The sequence below is a fragment of the Vanellus vanellus genome, assembly GCF_965231255.1.
Source record: "Vanellus vanellus genome assembly, chromosome: 12".
Taxonomy (NCBI): domain Eukaryota; kingdom Metazoa; phylum Chordata; class Aves; order Charadriiformes; family Charadriidae; genus Vanellus; species Vanellus vanellus.
Genome location: NC_138917.1, coordinates 8,065,776 through 8,076,895, shown reverse-complemented (window position 1 = coordinate 8,076,895; position 11,120 = coordinate 8,065,776).

The following is an 11,120-nucleotide window of genomic DNA, read 5'->3' as shown; positions in this document are numbered from 1 at the left end:
CAAAAAATATTAATGACATTTTGCAGATTTTTTCTATTTATAGAATATATTTTTCTTTTTACTGAAAAGCTGTTTTTCTTCTCAAGATAATTAAAATTGTTGATTTATGTGATGCTAGATCAGATCTTTAGACACAAACACCACCTGTAATTAACAGGTTTTCTTTTGTTACTTGTGTACTGATGAAGTGGAAGGGTGGACCTTTGGTCTGCTCTAAGAGAATATAAAATGAAACCTTGTAAGAACTGACCAACTATGATGAGGTTGCCTGAAAAAACAGAATATTGTGATTAGAAAGTTCACTTGAAAAAAAAAAAAAAAGAAAATTGAAGAGAAAAAAAAAACATTTCATGTTTTTTCTGTAAGAGCAGAAATTTTAACATAAGCTTTTAGCTGGCTGCAGTAAAACATGAATTGTTTCTTAGGCAGGCTGAATTATCACTCCATGTTTCATGAGGATTAACTAGTATGTTGTTATTAGAGTAGTCAGTGATTCGGTATGCCAGAAGATTGGAAGATTAAACAAAAGCTAATCTCTAGAAAAGTAGGACAAAATCCTTTGTTTCTTTTTCAGGAAAAAGAATTCACAGCTTGCAGGTTCTCAAAAGCTGGCTTCCCACTTGCTGTCTCAGTAAGACAAAGTTTTTCTCAACAGCAGTACTTTCCCATCCACCTCTCCCAGAAGAATGCAGCTTCCAACACTGTATTACAGAACATTAGGGATCAGGAAGCACCACGGTTGTTCATTTTTTTGACATCTTAACACTAACAATAATGATTTTTTCTGTAAATCAGGCAACTCTTTTCTCTTTTGTTGCACTGGTGGTGAGAGCTTGACAGAACTGGAAAAGGCTGACACATCAGATTGCCACTACATTTGAAGAGGTATTCAGCAAATCACTTGCAAACAAAATGCTGTGAAAAGTATTTATGTGCATTTTAAAGAAAAGTGTTAGCAAATTCAATATTTATTTTAAATTGAAGGCACAGTATAAAGAATATTTCAAGTTGTTGTCACTGACTAATCAGCTGTAGGATCATCTTCTAAGAGAACGATGAGATTCTTTCAACACATTGTGTTTTACCAAAAATCCTTTATGACAAAGCATATTGTCACTCTCGCGTAACTGCGAGTGCTGCCAACCTTTAATTATTTTGGATGCAAAACCTGAACTCAAATTATTCCAGGTTATAAGCAATGTCTCTATTCTTTTCTTGTGTTTCCATGAAGGCCTGTAGATCTAAACCAAAGCACATGCATGTTCAAGCGTTAGCTTTTGGCACCCTGTTTCTAAATGTAGAAACAATGTACTATTGACATTTTGATGGAAAAGGTTATATCCAGTTCTTGACTAGGCAGCAATGTCACAGTCTTCAAAAGAACAATGAAATGCATAAATTTTCATTTAGCATGATAATTAAATAATGATTTTTTTTTATATGAGAAAGATGGTGAATTTAGAGCAACCTCCTAATAAAATTCTACATCAGGTTTTCCTTTTATATTTAAGTATTACATTTTCAGCAGCACCTCTCACCAAACTCTCTATTGGAAATATCAATGGCATTCAGGACTCTGATAAACAGGTAAAAGATAACAATGATAGATACAGTACTTGGTAACGTAAGACACAAACAGAGCACAACTGATATGCCTCCTTCACAATACTTAAGATTTTCAAAGGTGGCTTAGGATCTGGACAATTTAAAGAGATTTTTAGTATTTAAGGGTCCTTTGACAGCCATCAGCAAAAAGATCTGGGAGTTTAGCACTCAACTCGTGCAGAAAATTATGAAAATGGTCTAAAATAGCCTTTGAAATGTCCAAATATCTTCAGTAGCTCTGGAAAATACTTAGTATCATGCCGTACGACAGAGAAATGCTACATATTAAGTAGATCTCTTGTATACTTCTATTAAATATTCTCCTGCACTGGAAGAAACCTCCCATCCAAGTGCAGGAGTTTGGCCAGGAATGGCAGCTCCTCGGATGATTTATCCAGGGGAGAGCGAAGCCCTAAAACATTTGCAATTCATACCCCAGTGATCTCTTACTTTCCTCCAGGTTCCCTCTGCAGTCATGTTCTGCTGAAACTCCCAATTAAATGGATGAAGCCGCTAAAATTAGTTATCTTAACAGCGATGCATCGGTTCACGCCTCTCCTTAGGATCAAAGGCACCTCATGGGAGCAACTCTGACAGCTGGAAAGGTCACCTAGGAAGTTCCTGCTCATCTGCTCCAGGGTCAGATCTTTCCTGCAGCAAGGTCTGGACCCAGCAGTTGGTAGTGGGCACTTTTTGCCTTCAAGGAAGTTCTGACATGGATGCAGTGATCCGCTAAGGAATTGGCAGCAGCAGGACTGGGGTCTGAGGTCTGCACAGTGTATCCCCTTTAGTTGGACTATGTAGAAAAATGTAAGAACCAACTTTGACTTCCTGAATTAATTAATTTTAGTATTTCTTGTCAGTCTAGCAGCACACAACTGTCTATCCTTTCAGACTGAAGCTCAGCATAGATTGACAAACCATAGGTAGTGGTAATCTGCATGGGAAAAATGTTAGGACTACCTAACAGAAATAAAGTACATGAAACATTCATCTCAACAGGATTAGACGAATTACAACAAACTTAGAAGTCCTTGTGCCTTTTATTGCTATTTTGCTTTCCTCTCCATCTCTTACATATCCCACTTATGGTACCTGACAATGCTGCCTTGTACCTCTCGGGAAACATGAACCAAGTCAGGGTTCAGTGAACCCATGGGAAGCCTCTTAGTGATTCAGTTTCACTGAGGTCCATGTGTTAAGCATCACTGCATAAACTAACGAGAGGGTGAGCTAGCCTTAAACTCAGGATACTCCAGGCTAAGGGCTAGTATGGAATGTTTATTAATCAGATCATATATTCACTTACTAGCTTGTTCTGTTCCTAAAAGTTCCTCTATCCAGTCCCTTAAAATTAGAGTAACCATTCCTCAGTAATGAATAAAGTTGCTAGAGTTTCAGATCTTACAGCAAAAAATTAACAATTATCAGTGTTATAATATTTAGCATCTGCTGCAAGTCACTCATGGCTAGTTATCAGCTTGTCTATGGCTCCCCAATGATTTTCTCAGAGAGGGAGAGGCAAGGACAAACTACACTAGATCCGCAGTGAGATGATTTAGCTCATGCTGGCAGGCAGATCTGGCAAATGTTTCTCTTTTGATGGACACTGCTGCAATGACACTTGCCAGAGCAGCATCTGTAAAAGCGTAAGGGATGAGCGCATCTATACCTGTATTCTGTGGAGGCCAGCTGAAAAAAGGTGTAAGGAAGAACTTCCCAGACATTATTGTTAGCAAACAGCCATTTTTGAGGATTAATAACTCCTGTAGCCTGAACAAAATGACAGAGGTGTTTTTTTTTCCCACTGGAAAATAACTTTCCTAAAAGACCCAAAATCAGAAGGCAGAAGATCTGATCAATTTTACATGCATCATTCTAATCTCAGTGAATGTTCTACTTTGAAGTCAAAGGTATGCACAGCATCATTTCCAGGATGTTTTGGCCAAAATGCAAATAATCCAAAATGCTTATATTTGACAGGTAGAGCCTAGAGTCCTTCCACACACAACATATCTCAAAAACCACACAGTCAGAAATTTTTATTCACATTCACAGGTATGTATTCCCAAAATACTGTATTTGAAGTGAGTTGAGGAAGATCCAAGGAGATATCCATCATATCCTCAGCTGATGTAAACCACCATAACCCTACTGAAATAAATAAAACCAACTTCCAACAGATTCAGCTAATAATTTCTTAAATTAACTGTATGAGATATTGCCTCTGTGCAGTTCATTTCTAAGGGACAAAATTATTAAATAGTGATGACTTACATCTCAGCAGCTGGCCTCATTCTGCAATTCAGGTATGGTTACCTGCCTGCTCAGTTACTTAAATTTTCATTGAATAATCATTTTGGTTGACAACAATTCCATTTTATTATTTTAGGCTCACCATTCACTTGAAGAAAGAAGCTGAAAAATTGACTATTAATGTTAAGCCTTACAGAGTGATGTTACAAAGTGTTTTGTTAACTAAACGTACATCAAGACTTAGAGTTATAGTGACAATTCTTAGTTTTCCTGAGACAACTGGAAATTAAAAGAATGAAGAATCTGGAGACTTTTATGATCTTTTTATGACACATAAATTAGACATGAAAAATCATTTTCTACATACTGATTTACAGTTACCTGAGGATTCAGGCTTGAAAATAGGGATAATTCTTAAAGTGTCTTCAGACACATACTAATTGTTCTGCCTCAAATCAGCCTGTTTCCCCATACATTAACAGTTCTTCGGTGGGCAGTTTTTTACCCTGAACACATTGTTGATTTGCAATTGGAGTGATTGGTTGGGATCTTAAAAAAACGCAGTAGGACAACTATCCACCAGGAATGCCTAGCATAGCCTGGAAAAGAGGAAAATATCACAGGCAAAAAACAGTAACACATTCCTCTCCCAAAACCCAAACACAATCTTACACAACCGGCAGCTTTTGGAGTAGATCTGACCAGTGACAGATATCCCACCAATACACCATATCCACATGGAAGGAAATGGTAAGTTGGAGGACACCTTGTCCAGTGCTCCTCCCATTTAGCTAAGTAACTGGGGTCCCAAATTATCACCATTTCCACTAACACCTTGTATCCTTGGTATTAGAAAGGCTGAACTGCTGTTTATGACTGTTAGTCAGGGTCAGGTGCATTAATAAGGCTCAGAGTGAAATGGCATTAGAAATCAAGAAACCTGACTTTTATACTTTGCAATTGTCAGAGGTCCTAACAACAGGCTTATTCTGTGCTCAGTCTACTCGATGGACGTAGAAAGAATTACAGTTCCCTAGCTGTGAATGATTGATTATTCTCCTTGATTTCTAATTTTGCCTGAGTAAATATTTCAGGTTCTGGTCTTGAGGTTGTAAAATAAATCATAATATAATTATAGCTTGCCAGTGTTTCAGAAGAAAAAAGTGCACGAATTTATTATTTCTGATAAGCAGTCTTATAATAACAGAAGCCTGAGGCTTACCAGCAATACAAACAAATTAACAACTTCTATCCGTGCATGTCATTCCAGATTAAAATGGCTAAACTAAGACTTTAAAACCGACCTAATTCATCCTGGAAGATGAGCAGGCTAGTGCTTATAGACACAAGGATCGTGCAGCAGGACAAGCACTTGTACGTTTGGAAGGCAGCTAGTTTCAAGCTATCAAATACATCAAGCCAAACAGTGTGTACTGAAGCACTGTATCTACTGTCAATGGATATAAATTGCTTTATTTTACATAATGAAAGTGCAATTTGTAAAGCTAGTGTTTGGAACTCAAAACAGTGAATTTATGTTGTAAGCTGCCTGATCCTTGGCTGTCAAGCTAAAAACCTGTCTGGAGAGGATGGAAGTCAAAGGCTGAGATTCACTCAAATTCCAGAGCAAGACTGCCATGACAGATTGGACATAAACTGTATGATAGAAGAGAAAAAAACTTAATTGTATGTGATAATTTTGTATGTTTGTAGTTGGGAGTGTAATTTCCTTGTAACCTTATCACTGTCTAGCTCCAGAGATGGCTGCCTCTTCGTTTCCTTTTCTTAGGCACATAGGTAATAACTCCGCTCCAGTGCATAAATAGGAGTTGGCCTCAGTCAGCACGCAGAAGCAGCAAAGTGCAATTTGGAAAGGCTGAATTAGCTGAAACCCTTTTGATTTACCCAAGCAAAAGCATGAAGACTTGATCCTGAATTCATCCTCAGATGCAAGAGGCAGACACTTCTCTTGGACACTTTCCTATCCACCCTGTTGCTAGAAAAGCTCAGCCTTATTCAACAGCCATGACAGATAATAATCTAGCCATTTGAGTTCATGTGTACTCACTCAGCCAGAACAGGACTCTGCTTGGCAGTAATCATGACCCAGACCCATAACAGTACTTAATGTCATCAGTCATCTAAATTTACGGTGATAAATGAAATATTTCAGTGGATCCCTAATGATTTCTATTATGAGAGTATAAAAGGAAGAGACCTGGAAAACCTAAATCACACATCTCATTGCTATTTCAATAATAGCTCTGCTGCCTGTTTGCCTGCCAGGCAGGGTAAGTCGCACAGAGTAGAACGTGGCAAGCTCTCACTGCGTTTCTTTTCTCTAACCCGTTTTAATCAAGCAAGACATGTTCCAGGAGACATTCATGTTACATCTGGCACATTATCAGAAAGTAAAAGGAACTGCAGCTTTTAGAAGCTGGAGTCCATGCTTGCTCTGGACAACAGGTGGTCTCTCAATATGCATTACTTTCAGCCTGCTAGTCTTTTAATTTTTTTTCTCTTTTGAAAAGTTCTGAATTATCTGTCAATATCTTTTTTAGCAATGGAAACTCATTTTAACCACTCTACTTCCTAATCTCATTGCAATTGTAGCATTCAAGAATGAAAGGGTCTCAAATTACATTAAACTCATCAGGAGACACTCTGGGAAATGCTACGTTTTAAACATCAGATAGCAACCTGAGCCATAAATTCAGAACAATGGACTGTACTAACTAGATAAGGAAAAGAGAGTTAATTTCAAATTACCTGATTTAAAAAGACACTCAGCTGTAGTCATCCCATAATTGCCAGACTAATTCTTCAAGGAGTCAGCTCAGTTAAAGCACGTCACCTACCTAGTGTGATTCCTGTTGTACTTGATTGCTTGCTCATTTCAAAGATATGGGATTGTTAGAACAGCTCTGTGAGATTTTTAGCACCTACCTTCGATGCTTCAAAAGGCGAAGGTATGCTAAAAATTAGGGGTATGGAGCCCACATCCTTCACAAACACAGGAGATTGAATACCTCAGTTGATGCAAGGCAGGGGTACGCTGGCATGATCATTGTGGGAGAGAAGGTGAACTGTGCTGCAGGGAGTCTCATTTCTAGCTGCACTAAGAACTTATCAGAAGACATCACCTGCTGCCGGCAGGCTCAAGATTATCATGCTAAACATGACAACAGATCTTGCTCTGCACTGGCATTGGCTCAATTGAAATGTCCCAGAAGGAAGACAAAAGTTTAGGAAAAGCATGTTCTCTCAAAAAAATAGGTTCCAAATGTACTCAAAGCTCTAATGCTCAAGTCTAATATCTGTTATATGAATATCTAAATTCAGATATAAAATAATGTGCTTGGCCAAATCCAGATATATGGTGAAAACACTACAGACTTTTGGCTTAGGTTGCATCTAGTTTGAAACTGTACATACTTAAAAATAACCTTTCACAAAAGTAAAGGAAAAAGAAGAAAATCCCCAACAATACTGATTTTGGATACAATGAATCTCAAGGAACTATGCAGTCATAAACTGGGAGATTGAAATTCACTCATGGTGGGTTGAAAACAGAACCTAATAAGGACATTGATGGAGCAGAGCTTCTTGACAAGCCCTTGCTTCAGGCTGAGTTTCTCTCTGAATGTCAGTTCACTGTAGTGCACTCCAAGAAATTGCTACTCATCCAAATGATCTCTGAAACTGGCGATTGGCCTCCATTTTCAAATGACTACCCAAATATCAATTCAACTGTCTGCTTCAAAACTTCCTGTTTTGATAAAGACTACCAATTTCAGAGGACCAACAATGATGTAGTGATTGTCATCATCTAAACCATAAATAGAATTGCTCAGGTGGTGGTCAGACTGCTAATATCACTCTGGATTAGAAGGCTGCTATGATTCACTATGGATATCTATTTGATTAATTCAAAGTTCTATAGAATGTATAGACAGAAGTTTAAAGCTAAATGGCAATTGATGTGTGAATGGGTTTAACCTGAGGTTAACATTAAATGAAAAACAAAGGCAAACAACGTGGCGTTTGAATGGACAGTAATGCCAAGAAATAAAAGTTTACTACATGGAAAAGGAATTTTAGAACAAAATCTTGTATTAAAAACCTACTGAGTATTCAAGGGTATTCAAAAAAGATTTTATACTAGCCACTGCTAGTTAATGCAATCTTGTAGAAAAGCCACAGTGAATTGAAAGAGTTCACATAGTGGTCAATGGAAGATTAAAATAATGAAATTTGGACCCCGGAAGACATTTTAAAGCATATGATTGGGATACGGCAATCTCATTATCTGGTTCATCATCTAATATTATTGATGAAAGTAGCTAAGAACATTTCAGAGTGGATTTCATGCTGTGAATAAGGACCTGAGATGGCTGTGAAAAAAGGCCAGGGTGTGGAAATCCATCCCTTAGTCTTTGTAGCAAGTCAGAATGCTGAAAATAACATAGTTGGGGTGACTCTGAAACTCTTACATGCATGAAAGGATGGGAAATAGACGAACAGATTATTTCCTTAATGATTTCCTGAGAACCTGCCATTCTATAAAAGCACTGGAACCCATGAGGATGAAGATATCTCTTTAGCAACAATCATCAATAACAGTACGTAGAATCAATAATAAATACTAGATCCTATAAGCAATCAGACATTCAGAAGTCTCGTTTTCCCTTATGGGAAGTATTAACTTGATAAAAAACTCAAAATGGCATTACACAAACAGCATTTTCCAAATATGCCTGTTACAGAGACCAATCCTATTGACTATGGAAGATTCCTAAGGTGAGACACTTACAAATTTATTCCTCCCCAGATCAGTATTCAGGAACACCATGGTGACCAAAAGGCTTCATACTAGATGAATCTGAGGCCCATAATACTCAGCACAAATTTTGCTGTTGAATGAAGGCTCCTTCTACAGAATATCTTATCGAAGGGAAAAATTTTATCCCAAATTGATGACCTTATTGCCACTGAAAGCAGTCTTTTAATAACAAGACAGAGTTTTTATGACAACAGGTTGCTGCTTCACAACCCAGGCTACTCAAGCGCTAAAGGAAAACAACTTCTCCGCTAATACCTTCTTTACACTCAATGTTTATGACAGAAAACAGAACCATGATTCAAATACTGAAAAAAGGAATTTCATGACAATCACCAGAACTATATGTGTTTTCTTGAAAGAGAAAGTTGGGACACCATTTAATCCTTCTTGTTTTCCTTGCCCTGTTAGTAAAGCCCCGAAGTTAACTCTACCATATTAATCACTTCTATTTAGCTTTGTATTTCAGATAAGACTTATCACCTCATGTACACATCTGTGGCTAGCATTGACAAAACATCTTCCTTTTCAATGCACATGCAAAGTCTGCAGCAAGCAGCATTGATCATTCTATTATCACTCTGTTATGCTTAATTTCCTCTTCATCTTTCAAGTCAAACTCCATCTCAGATTACATCAATAATGGTGGCGACACACTGATTGATTACCCTTGCAGCTGGCAGGCAGGCACGCTGCAGGTACGTTGTAAGACTGCTTTTGTGTTACCCTGGCACAACTGAGCTCTCCTAAACTATTAAAAGAATCAAATTAACAAGTGCATTGTGATCTTTAAGCACTCTGATATGACTTTGTAACAAGCAATTAACTAATGAAGCCAGACAGTTTGACAAAGCACTAGAAATCTCTGCCAAGAGGAGGACTCTGCTGCAAGCACAAACCAGCTTCAACATCCACCTGGGCAGCTCCTTGCCTCAGTTCTGCCCCAGACAGTAACAGGCAGGGCTCAGGTGATCTTACTCGTTCCTCATCATGCAAAGGAGGCAGCACGACTGCAGCACAGCACAGCAGGGATAGTCATTCAGTATTCTCCACTCTGATTATATGAAGGCAGAGCAGAAAATTAAATGCAAGAAACTTCCTGAAATTAAGCAACTCCTTCATCCTTCTAGAGTGAAGGAGCTTTTGGGAAGGAACATCCCTAGAGTTTCTCCTGACAGTAGCAGCAATTGCCTGATGAAATCCATGGTTGCCCCTGGCTTTGATTTAAAGGATGAAAGAAGAGCTCTTCTTCCTTCTTTCCAGATCCAATCAAACCACCAGCACTCGCCTTGTCCATAGCCCAGCCAAAAGGTTGCAAAGTGCCGATTAAAAAAATAAAAATCTCATCAGTCCATCTTTTCCGATACCTGAAGATCCTTTGAACCTTTGGCACTTCTAGACATACCCAGGATGTTATCAGTAACTTGATTTCATAGTTCATCAACATAGTGTCCTGCATACCAGCAGTCCGTAGATATGCAATTCTGCAAGCAGAACAGAAACTGCACAGCAGGTCAGCAACGCAATCAGGTGACCCTTTCTTCTCCTGCTTTGTAAAACTTTTGTCCCCTTACATTGAGCTGTGCTGGCTAAGGCCCAAAGCAGTGGAAGTTTGCTTCCCACAGAAGGACAGGTATTACCTGCAGATGCTACATTCAAACCTGTGTTGTAATCTGCAAGACAGTGGCAAACAAGGGTAACTGCTCTATTCCAAGGTCAACCAACTCAAACAAGAATATTCCACAAGTTCCTTGCCACCAGAGCAGAACCCTCACTTGCAGACTGTAATCGACAAATAAGTCCTTTTTAATTACCACAATTTTTTAACATTTTTAGAACATTTTAACCAATTTTCTTAAGACATTGGCACCTAATAATTGTGGTATTCCTCAGATTGGTACACATAAAAATGCTCTGTCCAAATTGCTAACAGTACTTCATCCATCATTTACCATGCTAAGTGCATCTCTTCAGTGCCTGTCTTTTCTTTATCTGGTTTATCTCCATACTATACCCACAAGTTACAAAAGCATTTGAGAAAATTAATTAACAAGAGAACTTTTGCTCCATTTTTTGTGGCAAGGTCAATTTAGTAATTTGCAGTAATAATTACAGGTGCTCTGCGTCTACTACTGTTTGTGTTCCCTAGACACTACAGGTGCAGATCTGAACAGAAGTGATAACTAAAACAGCCAGCATACATTATTAACTCTGCACTAGTTTAATTTCAACAGTCTTTGATTATGGAAAGTGCAAGAAAATAATCACTAGCTTTAGAGGGAGTTTTATTCATGGCTGGCTGAATAATGAAATCACAATGCACGCAAATAACATGTTGACAAATATCGATTCACAAGTATTTATCACATTTTTTCTAGGATTCTTCTCCAGTTCCAATATATTTTCAAAATGTGACTCC